At 42.8% G+C, this 18,809-nt stretch overlaps 1 protein-coding gene across 2 annotated transcripts in view; it reads left to right on the top strand.

The window, feature by feature from the left end:
• The window catches only part of LOC145335786 (ephrin type-B receptor 2), a 606,760-nt gene that overhangs the window by 244,320 nt on the left and 343,631 nt on the right, over window positions 1–18,809 (top strand). The window lies entirely within an intron of this gene.

Genomic DNA, 18,809 nt, shown 5'->3' with positions numbered 1-18,809 from the left:
TCTTATGTTCTCTAAATGACGTAATGAACTGGATCGATTATTACAGTAATCACTGAAACTTTAATGGTCACCACTTCTGAAACTAGTTTAATAATCCCAGATTTATTAATTGAATTTAAATTCCATCAGCTATCATGGTGGGATTTGATCCTGTATCCCCAGAGTGTCGGCCAAAATGTCTGGATTACAGTGATGTTACTCCACTGTTTCCCTTTGAGTTTGTTTACAGTTGAAAGGTCACTGGGATTGGTCCTGGATTTTTCACTGGGAGGCTTATGGCTAGTTAATTCCTGTTTCTCCTGGAGACAATAGCATTAATTCGGAATTCTCATTAAGAATTCTCAGTTTGCAGCAATGAAGCCTTCTGGTGGGTTTTCAAATCACGAACAGCTCAACTTTGATGAGGGGTGTTTCAGATAAAGATAGAGGAGCTATACCTGTTGCCCCTTCAATCCCTGTGGCAGTCTATCTCAGGCTATTAGTTCAAATATATTAGACATATATATCTGAGAGCTGAGTTATGTGACCAGTCTCTGGTTTTAATCTGTGTTTGTCTTAGCCACTGCCTTTGGAAGCTCCCTGGATCATGTGTCACCATCAAGCACCTTGCTCCTTTTTACGGGTGCAACATAGTAGCTGCTATTGGGCAATGTTGTTTCTATGTTCTATGTTCTAAATATAAATTAGTATTCCATATAACAATTTTCATAACAAAATCAATTTTCACATTAGCTCATCTCAAATTTCAGTGAATTACCTTTGAAAGTTTATCCATATTTTAAAACCACCAAACTGAGTGGTCAGTTCAGACAGCAAAACCCTAAAAGTAGCAAGACGATGATTCACCTATTAATCTGTTTGTGTTGGTGTTGTTTGAGAGATAAATGTTTGATCAGGTTATTAGTGAACACATCCTGTTCTTCTTTAAATAACGCCATGAAATCTTTCACATCTTCCTGAAAGGGCAGTTTGACATTCACGTTGTTCAAAAGACAACACCTCAAAATGTAGAATTTCTTCAGTGTTGCACCAGAACTAGGTTTTTTTAATAGCAAATGTTGTTCCTGTCTTAGTCACTGAACTGGCATTGTCAGCTCCAGGGTGGAGTATTTTTTTAAGGTATTGCAACAGGAAATAAGGGTAAACAATAAGGAGCAGTAATTTTTTAAATATCAGCACTGATATCACCAAGCTCATTGTGTTGCTGAACACATTCACTGAAGACCATTGAACTCCTTCAGTTTCTGTTAGATTGTTTCAACCAATTCACTCGGGTCCATTTATGCTCTGAAATGATTGACTTTTGTAACCTGGGTTGGCATTGATGTTGAGATGCAGTTTCCACTGGGATGTTTGCCTTCTCGTTAATTAACATGTATAATTAAACAATGTCTACAGCCGACATTCTCTTATTCCATACTCAGACTCTCTTGAGCATTGGCTAATTAAAAAATACTGATAATAGCAGAAAATTCATCCTACAATTAAAGCAGAAACAAGCAGTTTTTTTGCCTGGTGTAAAACCCTCTGTCACTGCCTCGTGTTGTAGTTTCTGTAGGTGATTTGGTTTCTCCATTTAGACTCAGATGTTTGCTCCTAGATTGTGTGTGCAGAAGTGTGAGGTGGGAGAGTTCCTAGATCTGCAAACTCAACCTTTAAAAAAGGCCGTCTGCGGATCTGAATTAATTTGCGAGGACTGGTTGGGATAGCAGTTGGGCCCACCATCTCTGGGTTGAGTGTGGAGACTGCCCGGTGCAGGGGGAGGGCTGGATAGAGGGCCAGCGCTCCTGCACTTTGTTGAATTATTTTTTTAAAAATTGAACCAAAGAACAGCCCTCACCCCTGACCCTCCAGACAATCCCCATGCCCCATCCATGCCAACCTGTACCACCTCATGTCCCTCACCCATCCCCATTGTCCTTCATACCCTAATGCCAACCTTGATCGTCTATCCACAGCCCACATGGCCTTCCATACCCCATCTACCCTCATATCACCTTTATAGCCCTATGCCAACTTTCTTTGGTTTGATTTGAGCTATTATTGTCACATGTATTGGGGTACTGTGAAAAGTATTGTCTCTTTTGCACTGTACACAGAAAGCATACCATTCATAGAGAAGGAAAGGAGAGGGTGCAGAATGCAACATTACAATCAAAGCTAGAGAAAGATCAGCTTAATCAATGATAGTCTGTTGAAAGGTCTGATGGTAGCAGGGAAGAAGCTGTTCTTGAATCGGCTGGTCTATGATCTCAGACCTTCTCCCGATGGAAAAAGGTGGAAGATAGTCGGGTGTGTGGGGTCCTTGATTATGCTGGCTGCTTTTCCAAGGCAGTGGGACGCGTAGACAGATAGGAGGCTGGATTGCGTGATGGACTGGGCTATGTTCACAACTGTTCGTAGTTTCTAGTAACAACTCATGCCTCCGCCAGCTGTCCTTTGTCCTTATTCCCTCCATGCTAACTCAGATAACATCCATTGACAGTTCTTTGACAATTTTGATAGTTCTTTGACAGCTTTGACATTTTCAATTAGTTTATGCACTTTTTTACTTGCAATCATCCTAATGGTTTCTAACTTCTTCCAAAGAGTACGTTATCTGTCTAAAAGGCTATCTTACCTCTGCTGGCTATCCAAACAAATCCAACAAGTTGCCCTTACCTCTGCACACTCGGGTTTCACGCTCCTGATCTACCAAAATCCCACTTCACTGAAGGCAGCTGGTGATTTAAATGGCCGGTTACCTCCAGAGGCCCAGCATGCATGAATCTCGGCCCCACGCCCGCCCCTCATCTATAACAATAGGAAGTGCCGAATGTGGGGCGGTACTGAGGATTTCCACATCCGTCCACCATTCTCTTTGCTAGGGAGAAGCTGTCAGTCACTGTACAAATCTAGACCTTCCTGTTTTAATGTCAACTCCCCCACCCCACCCCATACTATCCCGGAAATTACATTTAAACCCTGATTATCTGTATTTCTATGTGTGATTATAGGAAATCCTACTTTAGTCGATGAGTTTCAAAGCTGAAGGGATAGAAAGTTACAGTGACAGTGATATTAGGTGGGACATCTTAAATGGAGCATAAACACCATCTGGATCGACTGGGCTTGTACTCACTGGAATTTAGAAAAATAAGAGGGGATCCCATAGAAACATATAAAATCCTGATGGGACTGGACAGGCGAGACGCAGGAAGAATGTCCCCGATGTTGGGGAAGTGCAGAACTAGGGGGTCACAGTCTAAGAATCAGGGGTAAGCCAATCAGGACTGAGATGAGGAAGAACTTCTTCACTCAGGGTTACTCTCCATGCCACATACACTGAGGCGAGGAACAGGAAGATTGTGCAGCTGAATACGTAGCTAAAGAACTAGTGCAGGAGGGAGGGCTTCAGACTTTTGGATCACTGGGATGTTTTCCAGGGAAGTTGAGGCCTGTACAAAGTCAGACGGGTTACTCCTGAGCTGGAGGGGCACCAATATCCTGGCTGGGAGGTTTGCTATGTGGTTCGGGTGGGTTTAAACCAGTGGGGCAGGAATCAGAAGAGTAGGTCAGCAAGTACAGAGACTGGTGATGATCATGGAGCCAAGACCAGGCTAGCTAAGAGGAAGAGCAGGCTGGGGGAGGTCAAACTCAGTGGGCCTGGAGTTCTGGAATGCATCTGCTTCGATGTAAAGAGTATAACAGGTAAGGCAGATGAACTTCGAGTTTTAATTCATGCTCAGAACCTGGACATGATTGTGGTAACGGAGACTTGGTTAAAAAAGGTACAGAACTGGCAGCTAAATGTCCTGTGATATAGGTGTTTTAAGCGAGATAGAGGAGAAGGCAAGAGAAGTGGGGGGGTTGTGATACTGATTAAGAAACATACAGAGGGAGAACAGGCTTGCAGAGGGAGGATACATTGGAAGAATCATGAAATGAGGCACTGTTAAAGTCCAACAGGTTTATTTGGTAGCACGAGCGTTTGGAGCACTGCTCCTTCATCAGGTAAGTGCAGCTCTCTAAAAGCTCGTGCTACCAAATAAACCTGTTGGACTTTAACCTGGCGTTGTGAGACTTCTTACTGTGCTTACCCCAGTCCAACACAGCAGCTCCACGTCAAACTGAGAGAAATTACAGCTGGATTAGGCAGGATTTGGAGGCTGTTGTTTGGGAGAGGCTGTGGGAGGGTAAATCCACATCTGACATGTAAGAATCTTTTAAGGACTTGTTGACTGGAGTGCAGGACAGGCATATGCCTGTGAAATGGAAGGACAGAAAAGGCAGGATTCTGGAATAGTAGATGATGAGGGAAATTGCAAGTCTAGTCAAAAAGGGAAAAGTAACTAGACAACTAAAACAGATGAGGCACTTGAAGAATACGGAAAGTAGAAAATACCTCAAACAGGGGGTTAGGAGGGCAAAAAGAGGGGCACGAAATGTCCTTGGCAGGCAGGATTAAAGAGAATCCCAAGGAATTTTATACCTTCATTAGGAACAAGAGGAAGAGAAAGACCACTCAAAGACAAAGGAGGTAAAGAACATGTGGAACCAAAGGAAGTGGGTGAGCTCCTTGATGAGTACTTTGCATCAGTTTTCACAAAGGAGAGGGATGTATTGATTAATGGTGTCTTGGAGGGGTGTGTAAACCCTCTAGAGCTTTTCACCATTACGAAAGTGGAAGTGTTAGGTGTTTTAAAAAGCATTAAGGTGGACAAATTCCCAGGGCTAGGTGATGTCTATCCCTGATTACTGAAAGATACAAGAGAGGAAATTGCTGGGCCTCTGATAGAAATCTTTGTTTCCTCATTGGCCACAGATGAAGACCCAGAGAGTTGGAGGAAGCCGATCTTGTCCTTTTATTTAAAAAAGGTAGCAAGGATAACCCGGGTAACTACAGGCCAGCGAGCTTGATGTTAATAATAGTGAAATTGTTGGAGAAGATTCTTAGGGATAGGATCCATACACATTTGGAACTGAATGGTCTTGTTAGTGACAGATATAGAACATAGAACATAGAACATTACAGCGCAGAACAGGCCCTTCGGCCCACGATGTTGCGCCGACCAGTTACAAAAACAATGACCCACTAGCCTATACCAATCCCTTTTCGTCCATAAACCTATCCAGAGATCTCTTAAACGCCCCCAAACTAGACGCATTTACAACTGCAGCAGGTTTTGTATATAGCATGGTTTTGTACGAGGGAGTTATGTCTCACTAATTTGATTGAGTTTGGTTGCGGATATTGACTACATGGACTTTAGTAAGGCATTTTATCAAGGTCCCTCATGATAGGTTGGAACAAAAGGTTAAATCATACGGGATCAAGGGTGAACTAGCTAGATAGATTCAGGGCCGGCTTGGCCATGAAGACGGAGGGTAGTGGTGGAAAGGTGTTTTTCTGGATGAAGGCCTGTAACTAGTGGTGCTCTGCAAGGATCAGGGCTGGGATCTCTATTGTTAGTAATATATATAAATGACTTGGAAGAAAATGTAACTGGTCTGATTAACAAGTTTGTGGATGATAGTAAGATTGCTGGAACTGCAGATAGATTATCAGAGAATACAGCAGGATATTGATAGGCTGGAAAATTAGGCAGATGGAATTTAATCCAGACAAAAGCAAGGTGATGCATTTTGGTAGATCCAATTCAGATGAGAGCTGTAAAATAAATGGCAGAACTATCAGGAGCTTAAACACACAGAGAGGTCTGGGAGTACAGGTCCACAGATCCTTAAAATTCCAGCACAGATGGGAAAGGTGGTGAAGAAAGCATACGACATGCTTGCCTTCATCAGACAGGGCATCGAGTATAAAAGTTGGCAAATTGTGTTGCAGTTTATAAAACGTTGGTTAGGCCACATTTGGAATACTATGTCCAGTTCTGGTCGCCACACTACCAGAAGATGTGGTAGCTTTGGAGGGAGTACAGAAAAGGTTTACCATGAGGAGAGATTGAATAAACTGGGATTGTTATCCCCAGAAAGACAGAGGCTGAGGGGTGACCTCACAGAAGTTTATCAAATTATGAGGGGTATACATAGGGTGAACAGTTGGAAGCTTTTACCCAGGGCAGAAATGACAATTACAAGTTCAAGGTAAAGGGAGAGAGGTTCAGTTGGGATGTGCGGGGGAGGACACGGAGAGTGCTGTGGGCCTGGAATGCACTGCCAAGTGAGATGGTTCAGGCAGATATATTAGCGACACTTAAGATTTATCTGAATAGGCACATGAACAGGCAGGGTATCGAGGGATACAGGCGGTTGGTCTAGGTAGGACTATGTGATCGGCACAGGCTTGGTGGGCCGAAGAGCCTGTTCCTGTGCTGTACATTCTTTGTTCAGAGAGGTGTGAACCTGTGGAATTCTCTATCACAGGAAGTTGCTGGGGCCAGTTTGTTCGATATGTTCAAGAGGGAGCTGGACATGGTCCTTGTGGTTAAAGGGATGAAGGGGTATGGAAAGAAAGCGGGAGTGGGATATTAAAAGTGCACAATCCACCATGATGATATTGAATGGTGGAGCAGGCTGGAAGGGCTGGACGGCCTCTTCCTGCACCTATTTTCTGTGTTTCTGTGACTTTCTAAGTCATGGACTTTGAAAACAAATCCCTATTGTTTGTTCAGTTGTGAATTGTGCCTTCCTCGAATTACCCCTCTTTTGTCTCTGGGTCTGTTTACTCTCCACTGGTGGCGAATTAACATCATTAATCTCTAATTTGACTTTGGGAAAGATTTCTCCTGTATGCTGAGAAGATCTTTGTAAGTAAATGTCAACAATAACTCAGTACCATCGGACCGGCCAAGGCAGTAAAGCTGACTTAGCGCCCGTGTCACAGTGTTTAAAATAACAAGCTTTCAATGAAGAACGATTGAATTCATTCAAAACTGAAATTGAGCAGTCAGTGCCAGAAGGTGAAAGAGTAGAATTTGTTCATTTTAAAAACTGATTTGATCATGGTTTCAGAAGAAGAGAATAAATGTGATTGGTGACCTGGATGCCTTGGATACTTTGCTTGAAGCTGTATTAGAATCTGAGCTCCCAGAGGCAAACAGGTTCATGGTGTCTGGCAGCTGTTGAGACTGCTGTTTAAATCCAACTCCCAGTGGGTATGAGTTCACAATGCAAAATTGCCATTAAATTCAGCATTTATTGACACTAATTAGGCAATCCCACGCTGAGAGCCTGTGTGCTGAAAATGCTGATGTTGTAAAGGTGCATTTGAGACATTCTTGTAAGGTTTGGAGTAAAATTCATTGCTAAGGAATGTACACACACATCTGTCAACTTAATAGCTTGTGTGAGAGACCATAAAAAAGTTTAGGAAAATGTAGAGAGGCGGCCAAAAAGATCAGATGAGTGGCAGGTACTTCATTGATAGTGAAGTGTTTTGAAGTGTCCTGTGTTTGTGAAGGTACAACATGAAGGTCTTTCTTCTTTGAATCTATGAGTGGTGTATTTTGGAAAGAAAAATAACCGATAGGAATATACACAGAATAGAAAGACACTGAAGGGCATGGATGACCAGAGAGACTTTGGGTTTAATGAAGCTTCATTGTAATCTGGCCCATGCAGTGAGATGAGACTGGAGCCAGATCTTACACTGGTTGTGTTAATGTTTCAGTTACATTGGACCTGGTCAGAGCCCATCTGTTGGGTCCCATTCTGGGGAATCACACCGAGGGAAGAATAATTGACTTTGGAACAGGTGCAGTGTGAATCCAGCAAAACGATAGGGTGTGGAAAGTGTTGAATTATAAAGACCGGCTGCATAATTTGTTTTAAGTATTCCATTGAGTTGAGAAGATTGAAGATTTTAAAATTCTAAGAGGATTCAATATGATTGATCTAAATAAACCCTTTCCTCTTGTGGGAGAATCCAGTATAAATAGACAGAATTAGAAACTACAAGCTACATTGAGGACAAATTCAGGAAGTGTATTTTCATACAAGAGATACAGGAATCTTTACCGAGCTCACCAAAAAACAAAAAACAAAAAAACAAAAAAAAACAAAAAAGGAATCACTTGAATTGTTCAGTGCTGAGACTATTAGATTGTTGTTTGGTTTGGGTATGAAGGGATATGGAGTGAAAGCTATTGAATGAAATGAAGGTATTTATTGGTCATGATGAAATAGCATGGTGGAACAGGGCCTGAATGGCCTATAGCTGCTCTTATTTGATACACATTTGGCTATAAGGCGATGTTTGGAGAATAGGCCTCATTTACCCAGGTTCAGTGACTGCCAAGGTTGGGTTATAGAAAGATCAGGAATGACTGGGTAAGTTTTGCATCTTTCCTGGTAGAAGTCAACTGGTGGTGTGTCAGTACCACACGTAGGAGGTGGCAATGTGTTTTTATGGAATTATGAAGCATTTTGTACTTGCATTAAAAGAACAAACAAAGAACAACACAGCACGGGAAACAGGCCCTTCGGCCCAACGAGCCCGCGCCGCCGTCCTACTATCTCAGTGACCTATTCATGATTTTAGTCTACGTCTAACGTGCGAGGATCAGGGAGGTCCAATTTAGGGACAATTTTAGTACCCAATCAATCAGCCTAAAAGCACATCTTTGGGGGATGTGGGAGGAAACCGGAGCACCCGGAGGAAACCCACGCAACCACGGGGAGAACGTGCAAACTCCCACAGACACAGGCCCAAATCCATGTGTCCGCACAGCAACAGAGATAGTCTCTGAGCTGTCATGTTGCCCTCGAGATGGTCCAGTTTAAGCACACTAACGACATGAAGCAATAGGCAACTCCCGAAGCAACATCCAAGAGCAGCCCACTACAACCTGCCGCCTGCATGCCCCTTGCTGGACTTAAATGCCTGTGGAGACAAAAAAATTCATTATTAAACAGGCAAAGACTAACATTCCTGAGGCAAAATGTATTCCCAAGCCTACAATGTTCAGTAAGGCCTACTATATCCCCCTATATGTAGCCCGCTCATATGGCTGTCTAAGTGACTCTTAAACAACCCTAGCGTGCCTGCTTCCACCACCTTACTTGGCAGTGCATTCCACACCCCCACTACCCTTTGCGTGAAAAACTGCCCTCTAATATTTGTCTTATACCTAGCCCCCCTCACCCTAAGCCCGTGACCCCTCGTTCTATCCATTTCTTGTAGTGGAAAAAGCTTACCACCATTTACTCTATCTATCCCCTTCATAATCTTATAAACCTCTATTAGATCCCCCCTCAGCCGACGTCTCTCAAGGGAAAACAGCCCAAGTTCATCCAATCTTTCCTCGTAAGACAGCCCTTCCATACCAGGCAACATCCTGGTAAATCTCCTCTGCACTCTCTCCAGGATCTCTACATCCTTCCGGTAGTACGGCGACCAGAACTGGACACAGTACTCCAAGTGAGGCCTAACCAATGTTCTATACAACTGCAACATCAAACTCCTACTCTTATATTCTATACCTCTTCCTATGAAGGCTAACATACCATACGCTTTCCTCATCACATTCTGCACCTGTACCGACACCTTCAGGGACTTATGCACTTGCACCCCCAGGTCTCTCTGCGTATCTATACTCCGGATAGTTCTACCTTTTATCGTATAACTCCCCTCCACATTATTCCGGCCAAAGTGCATCACCTCGCATTTCTCCGGATTAAATTCCATTTGCCATCTATCTGCCCAATCTACCAGCCTGTCTATGTCCTGTTGCATTGCCAGGCACTGCTCCTCAGTACCCGCCAATCCAACCATCTTGGTGTCATCAGCAAATTTGCTGATCACACCACCTACCCCCTCTTCCAAGTCATTAATATATACCACAAATAGAAGAGGTCCAAGTACCGAGCCCTGCGGCACACCACTGGTGACAGGCCTCCAATTGGAAAAGGAGCCTTCCACTACTACTCGCTGTCTCCTCCTCCCAAGCCAGTTCTCCACCCATCTACATTCTGTCAGATACTGTTGGAAATTGCTCAATGTCCAGGGAGGATTTATAGACAGTGACTATCCTCCTTGGAACTGAAGTAAGATATCGTGGGCCAGCATCCTGACCTTTCTAACGAGATACCTACAGAGACAGTGGGTGCACTGGCTTTGATCTTCCAGTATTCTCTAGGTGAACGGTTCTCAGAGTTCTTTTGGTTGAGGCCTTTTCAAATGAATTATTGACCAGTTAAATTACAATAGAATTGATTCCTTAAAATATGAAAGAGTTACATGTAAAGAATGTTTTAATAATGTTTCTCAGGAAACAGATTTTACTTACAGATATCTGTGAGATACATAAAGAAAAAAATTAGTGAGGTAAAACATAGGTTCCTTAAATCCAAAACGCAGAGAATTTAGAATGGAGAACAAGGAAATGGCAGAGCAATTAAACAACTACTTTAGTTATGTCTTCACTGAGGACAACACATAGAACTTCCCAAAAATGCTAAGGAATTGAAGGTCTAATGAGAAGGAGAAATTAAATAAAATTTGTATAAGTAAAATAGCACTTGAGAAACTTGTGGGACTGAAATCCAATAACCGCCCCCCCTTTCCCTTCCCCCACTCCTGGGCCTGATCATCAATATCCCAGAGCACTAAAGAGGTGGCCGTGGAAATAGTGATTGTCATCTTCCAAATGTTTGTGGATTCTGGAACAGTTCTGGCAGATCAGAAGGTGACATCTGGAATTAGGAATCTCCTGCTGACCACGAAACCATTGTCGACTGTCGGAAAACCCACCAGGTTCACTGTTGTCCTTTAGGGAAGGAAATCCACCGTCCTTACCCAGTCTGGCCTACATGGAACTCCAGATCCACAGCAATGCGGTTGACTCTGAACTGCCTTCGTGCATCTAAGGACGGGCAATAAATGAGGCCAGCCAGCAACGCTCATGTCCCATGGATGAATAATAAAAAAAAACATATGTAAACCCCCCCTATTTAAACAAAGAGGGAGGGAGAAAGCAGGGCATTAGCTTAACATAAGTCATCGGGAAAATGCTAGAGTTATTTATTATAAAGTGATAATGGCACGTTTAGAAAATATCAGTGGTTGGTGCAGACTCGATGGGCCGAATGGCCTCTTTCTGTACTGCAGGGCTTCTGTGATTTCCATGGTGCTCAGATAGTGGATTAGCCATGCTCATATTTAATGGTGGAGCAGGTTTGAAGGGCTGAATGGCCTCGGCGTGCTTCTATTTTCTATATGGGCACGCTTGTTTCTCACTGCGGAATCTGTTTACACTTTGCAGGAACATGAGGGGAGTGGGAGCTCTGGGTAAGCAGAACCCAAAGTGAGGATAAGGGGGTGAGAAGACAGCAGAAGCAATTGGAAGCCCACTATTGTGAGAGAAAAATCTCAAGGAAAGCAAGAACCAGTGAAAACAGGAACAGGGAACAAGGAGAAGCACCGAGGAAAAAGAGCAGCTTCTGTACGCCATTCACTCACTTTCTCTTGACCTTGGTGCCTTTGGAGTTTGCTCACACTGCTGGGGTTTGGGTGGCCCTGCTGTGTGGACACTCCGTAAGGTTTTAGCGCACTGCCAGGAGTCTCAGTTTCAGAACAAATGTCCTAGATTCCAGACTGGTCCTCATGCTTTACAAGAGAGCAAAGAGACCGGGAATCAGAAAAAGTTTCAGTGATGTCAGTGTGGATTGATCAAATGGAAGTCATATTTGACAAATCTGTTGAAGGGTTTTTTAAGCTTGTAATTAGTAAGGGATTAGCATGGTTTGAGGATTGGTGAATGGATAGAAAAGAGAGTAAGAATGATCAAGACAAATTTAAGCTGACAGACTAATGAGGTAACTCAAGGATTGATATTTGGGCCTCAGCTATTTACAATTGACTTAAAAGGACTGGGGTGAAGGCAGTTGGGTGTATTGTAGGTAACGGAGACTCAGAGACTGCAACGGGATAGAAACAGATTTAGTTCATAAGCAAGAAGATGACATGAGAAATGAGGAAACAGTGATGGAGTGGTAATGTCACTAACCTTGTATTCCAGAGACATTGGAAGGAGTTCAAATCTCACCACAGCAGCTGGTGAAATGTCAGTACAATTAATTGATAAATCTGCAGATTACACATATTCTTGGTCTTGCTATGTTAATATCAGAACATTTCCAGAATCTGCTGAGGCCAGGAAGATGTGAACTGTGAGCAGAGCTGAATGGCCTACTCCTGCTGCTGACCCATGTCTTTGTAAATACTAATTATTCATTTTGGATGGAAACAAACATGGTGTTAAGGGTAAGATCCTGGCACGGATAGAGGATTGGCTGACTGGCAGAAGGCAGAGAATGGGGATAAAGGGGTCTTCCTCAAGATGGCAGCCGGTGACTAGTGGTGTGCCTCAGGGGTCAGTGCTGGGACCACAACTTCTCACAATATATATTGTAATTTGGGGGAAGGAACTGAAGGCATCGTTGCTAAATTTACAGATGATACAAAGATGTGTAGAGGGTCAGATAGTACTGAGGAAGCAGTGGGGCTGCAGAGGGATTCAGACAGGTTAGAAGAGTGGGCAAAGCAGTAGCAGATGGAATACAATGTGGAAAAGTGTGAGGTTATGCACTTTGGAAGGAGGAATGGAGTCAGAGACTATTTTCGAAGCTGAAAATGCTTAGGAAATCAGAAGCACAAAGGGACTTGGGAATCGTTGTTCAAGGTTCTCTTAAGGTTATCGTGCAGGTTCAGCTGGCAGTTCAGAAGGTAAGTGCAGTGTTAGCATTCATGTCGAGAGGGCTAGAATACAAGAGCAGGGATGTACTTCTATGACTGTATAAAGCTCTGGTCAGACCCCATTTGGAGTATTGTGAGCAGTTTTGGGGCCCGTATCTAAGGAAGGATGTGCTGGCCTTGGAAAGGGTCGAGAGGAGGGTCGCAAGAATGATCCCTGAAATGAAGAGCTTGAATGAAGAATGGTTGAGGACTCTGGGTCTGCATTCGTTGGAGTTTAGAAGGGTGAGAGGGTATCTTATTGGCTAGGGTGGACATGGAGAGGATGTTTCCACTAGTAGGAAAAGCTAGAACCAGAGGACACATCCTCAGGCTAAAGTCCTAAAAATCCTTTAAAACAGAGATAAGGAGGTATTTCTTCAGCCAGAGAGTGGTGAATTTGTGGAACTCTTTGCCACAGAGGCTGTGGAGTCCGGGTCATTGAGTGTCTTTAAGACAGAGATAGATAGTTTCTTTATTAATAAGGGGATCAGGGGTCATGGGGAAAAGGCAGGAGAATGGGAATGAGAAAAATATTAGCTATGATTGAATGGCAGAGCAGACTCGATGGGCTGAGTGGCCTAATTCTGCTCCTATGTCTTATGGCCTTATGGTCTTATAAATAAAAAAGTAGAATATTTCTGTGAATGGTGAGGGACTGGGAAATCAGTGGGAACCTGGGTGGTTTTGTGCATGAATCACAGAATATTAACATGCAGGTATAACAATTAATTAAGGAAGTGAATGGTATATTAACCTTTAGTACAGAGGGTAGAAATATACAAATAAAACATTTTATGACAATGTTTGTCTCCTTACCTAAGGAAGAATCTATCTGTGTAATAATATTGTGCCTTTACAAAATGTATTTGAGTCCTGTATCTTGTGAAGGATTGTTTTTATTTAAAACCGTCTATTTTAGCAGGTGCTGCTGGGTCTATAACCAATATCCTCCATTGTTGATGCAGTCATGAGAATGTTTGTTTTAATCTGGGCCAATGCTGTTCTGTGGTTTTTAGTGTTCCCCTGGGATTTTGCAGACTAGGGCTTGATTAGGATGATTGACCAGGAATAAATCAGATAACTAGACTTACACAGATAATTCAAGTTAGATGCTGCTGGGAGTTGTTAGAGAGCAGTGAGTCTGTTTTCCCCTCCCTGAGATTCTGCAGTTTGGGAGTGGATCTTTCCCTGATATTCTGAATGAGTGTCAGATGAGTGTCTGGACCTCACTCCAGAAGTGCTAAAAGGCTGGAAATTTAGCATCCAGGGAAACATATTTATTTTTGGCGCTAACTGGTTCTGAAAAAGGGATTTCTATCTATAGGTTGTTGCTTACAATTGGAAATAAAGGGATTGGTAGAATTATATTTTGTCATGTTTAAGTATTTTAATTGATGAAAATTATTCTTATTATTTTTCTTATATTCTAACTGTGTTCTTAATTAAAGATTGTTTTAATAAAAATTTCCTAGTGGGTCAATACAATCACACCTGGAGCAAAACACCTAATGCTCGCACTAATGCCAAAACCAAAGAAAATTGGGGTCCAGGCTCACTTTACAACATACCTGGGAGTTTCTGATCTGATCCCTAACGCCTGCCTTAAATGAGGTGTTCACTCAACTGATTCCTGCAAAGAGGAAATTGTCCTACAAGCTGAGATTGAGTAGAATAGACCCTGGAGTTTGGGTGAATAAGGTGATCACATCGCAACATTTAAAATTCTGAAGTGGTTTGTCGCGGCAGTTGTAAGGAGGATATTTCCACTGGCAGGTGAATTGAGAACATGGAATCACTGTTTTCAAAAAAGGTGAGCCAATGAGGGTTGAGAACAGGGAGAAATTTCTTCACACAAACGATTATGGATCTATGGAATTCCCAAACCCAGAACTCTATAGATACTCAGCAGTTGAGCATATCTAAGACATTTTTGAATGGAGGGAATCAAGCGATCTGTGGGAAGGTGTGGAAGCTGTGATCTTACTGAGTATTGGAGCAGATTCAAAGGATCAAACAATCTACTGCTGCTCCTATTGGTATGTTCAAATGAAACAAGTGAGAAGCAGATGCTACCCAGACCATGACAACACAGGAAGAAACTCTGTCCCTAGAAGGGTTCAAAATTGGTAAGGAGAAAGTGTTGAATAGACTGTTGGTACTGGCCATAATTTTCCAGTCTTCTCTGGATTCAGGAAAGGTGCCAGAGGGCTGGAGAACTGCAAATGTCACGCCCTTGTTCAAAACGGTTTTTAAGGATAAGTCCAGCAATTAACGACAGTCAGTTTAACTTTAGTCGTGACAAATTTTTAGAAACAATTATTCAGAATACAGTTAGTAATTACATAGAAAAATGTGGGCTGATTAGGAAGAACCATCATGGATTTCTAAAGGGGAAATTTGCTGGAGTTTTGAAGAATTAACAGAAAGGGCTGATGAGGGTAATGCTGTTGATGTGATGTACTTGGCCTTTCAAAAGACTTTCGATACAATGTCACACAACAGACTTAAGAGATAAGTTGTAGCTCATGGTATAAAATAACCAGTAGCAACATGGATATGGAATTGGCTGAATAATAAGAAGCAAAGAGTAATGGTCAATGGATATTTTTCGAGCTGGAGAAAGGTTTGTAGTGGCATTCCCTAGGAGTTGGTATCGGCACCCTTGCTTTTCCTGATATATGTTAATGATCTAGATCTTGGTGAGCAGGGGATAGTTTCAAAGTTTGCAGATGATACAAAACTTTGGATGCATTTTATACTGTGAAGAGGACAGTGCGGAATTAAAAAGTTGGTAGAGTGGGCAGAAAGGTGACAGATGAAGTTCAATGTGGAGAAGTATGAGAAGATGGATTTTGGGAGGAAGAACATGCAGAGACAATGCAAAATATGGGGTAAAAGTTTTAAAGGGGTACAGGGCAGAGGGATCTGGTTGTGTCTGTGCATAGATCATTAAAGATGGTGACACAAGTGGAGAGAACAGTTAATAAAGCATTAAGACCATAGAGTATAAGAGTAAGGAGATTATCCTGAGCAAGACATTACAAGACAATAGTTAGACCTCAGCTGGAATGTTGTGTAGAGTTCTGGGCACCACACTATGTGAACACATTGGAGAGAATGCAGAAGAGATTTACAAGAATAGTTCCAGAGATAGGAAACTTCAGTGATGTGGATTGGAGAGATTGGACTATTCTCCTTGGAGAGAAGAAGGCGAAGAGAAAATTTGATAGAGAAGTTTAAAATCATGATGGAGCTGGACAGGATATTGCAGCTCGCTAGTGTCAAAGCTCCAAACTCTGTTATCGGGGCCGTGGACTATATTGTCTAAAAGGAGTTGCAGAATACCCAGTAATCCAGTAATTTATCCAGCAGAGATTACCGAGATGCCACTCGGAGAGTGCCAGTGGCTCTATGAAACTTGCTGTTTGTTCTCAGGAAGAGAGGATATATCCTCCACAAAGACCACTCATACTCACTCCCTCTCCACCCCCTGCTGCCACCCTGCCAGTGCCCTTGCCGTTGTTTGCCAGTCTGCCAGCTCAGACTGCTGCTGCTGCCCATGTCAAAACCCACAGCTAAGCTTTAAGAAGGAAAGCTGCACGGGGTTGTCCTGAATCTGCGGCCTCTCCCAGTGAAAGTCAGCAGCCATTCTGCAGCCACTGGGGTAGCAGAGTCCAGAAACATGAGGACAGAGCGGATAAGTATGAAGGGAAGGTACGAGGGTGGTTATTGAGTTTTGTATGAAATACGACCTGATTAGTTGGTAAATGTGTGCTGGGTTTTATCTTTTAATTCGATGGTAATCAGTGATGGGTGGAATGAGAGACGTGGGGACCTTCAGTAAATGGCAAATTGAGGCTGTGGTTCCTGAAGCTTCACTCGGATGATTCCTTTATGGGCGTGATGGAGTCGCCGGCGTTGGGCTGGGGTAGGGACAGTAAGTAGTTTCACAGGTTAAAGTCCAACTGGTTTATTTATGGAGAGAAGGGTTCTGCCTGGGTTCCCTTTCCCTTTCACTTCCTCCTCCTTCTGTGGAAACGGCCCAGAAGTAAGCAGGCAGTCCCCACACTGCACAGGTCCTCAACTGATCAGTATTATAATCTGCAATTAGAGTTCTGTTTCTATCTGGAATCCTTGATGGAATTTGCCCCGGCTCCCTGACTCTGATACAACTTCAACTCTCAACCCGTCCACTGTCAATACAGGAACCAACTGGGCAGAAACATTGATCAAACTCTTCCATCCAGGAATCGAGTCATCATCCATGTTTTAATCATTCATTTAATTCATCTGTGATGTTAATATGAACAATACTTTTTAAAAAATCTGTATTACTGAAGTGAAGTTTAAGCTACATGTTCACATGAGAATCTATTTGGGGAGCTGATTTGGACACAGTGGGCTTAATGTCCTCCTGTTCTGTAATCGTCCTGTGAGGGATGACTGTGAGCCACCAAAAGTGCTCTCCAAATTAGGAATCATTTTATCAAGAATTGATAGTGCTGGAAGAAGCTCAATACTGTGCCTTGGTTAACCAATAAAATGCTGATGTGTACACGTCCCCTGCCTAATGAATAGGTGTAGATCATCACTACTCACATCGATTATTTATAAACACATTAAATAACTACAGCTCCTCCACTGAAGCTGCAAATGATTCCAGCAATTAGCATTTTGTGCAACACCTAATCTATCTCATTATTGGTATAATTATAGTTCTGTAACAGACTGCACATTATAGGGTGTTGTTTACAGCAGCTGAGACAGAGATTAATAACTATTTTGGTAAATTCTGGTTCGCTCTTTCCTTCATGTCATGTTATAAGCACCCAGGATTCTCGCCAGCTCCAGCTTGCAGGTCTGTTTACATATAAACACTCAGGCTCCCCAAGTGGAACAGTTTGTGGTGGAGCATATTTCCCTTGTGCCTTATTAAATCATTCATGTGGGCATAAAGGTTGATGTGATCTCCATGTGCTTGCACCAGCTTCTCAAGTTTTAATCAGCTTTGAGTGTGCACAGAATGCCAAAGCTACAAAGATGTACATTCCTGGGGCTGAGATCCCTGGGTATATCTAATGGTTTGAATAAATACATTTCAGATCTTTTCAGCTCTGGGCTCTCAGAGCTCAGATATTGGATCCTGAAACCAGCCACGTTCTTCCCAATCCCAACAAACAAAGAAAATAGTGATCAAGGTTTCAGAACACTTGTCAATCACAATATTATAATTATATAAAGAATTGCCATTAAACTTCCTAAGCTGAATTTGCAACTTGATAGAATTTAAATGAATTGAAGGCGCTTTACAGGATAATATTAAATTAGAAGAACAGCAGAGCCTGCGGGAGAAACAGTAGCATTTGCACATCCTCACTTTGAATCGCTCCACGACAGCACTCAACTAAGAGCCTAAATCAGTGCTTCATTGGTAGAGGATTGTGGTTATGTGGGGGGGGCAGGGGGATGGCATCCGTGAAACTGGGATAAACGGAATCTTTGTTCAGGAATTCGAGCCTTATTCAGGATCTAACATGATGTTTAGCTTTTACATGATATTGATCGGTGTCAGTGAGTGTTTGGGAGGAAAGGGCTCAGAGTTAGTGTCCAGCACCAGAAAAGAGATGACGTTAGAATTTGCAGGGTCTAGCTGAGGAAGGGTGTGGACAGAGCAGTGGAAGAGTAGAGCTGGATGTTGTTGGACAGAAGCTCAGGTTCCTAAGTTCAACAATTAGTGAGAGGTGCTACTGTTTACAACCGAGGTGGACAATCCGGTCCTCAGACAATCACCCTCAGGAACATTTCAGGTGAATGGCGATAAAGAAAGCATTGTGAAATAGTTTGATTTGCTGATGCACCTTTCCAACACACACAACACCTGAACAACACGTACACAGCATCTGGACAACGCATACACGGTACCTGCACAACACATTCACAGCACCTGTATAACACATACACAGCATCTGTACAACATATACACAGCCCCTGTACAACACACGTAGCACCTATACAGTACATACACAGCATCTGTACAACACGTGCACAGTACTTGTACGACACAGCCACAACCTGTAAAACACAGACACAGCACCAGACAATACATGCACAGAACCTGCACAACACATTCACA

The sequence above is a fragment of the Carcharhinus amblyrhynchos genome, unplaced genomic scaffold, assembly GCF_965287045.1.
Source record: "Carcharhinus amblyrhynchos unplaced genomic scaffold, sCarAmb.v2.hapA scaffold_41, whole genome shotgun sequence".
Taxonomy (NCBI): Eukaryota; Metazoa; Chordata; class Chondrichthyes; order Carcharhiniformes; family Carcharhinidae; genus Carcharhinus; species Carcharhinus amblyrhynchos.
This window is presented reverse-complemented; position numbering and strand designations above follow the sequence as displayed.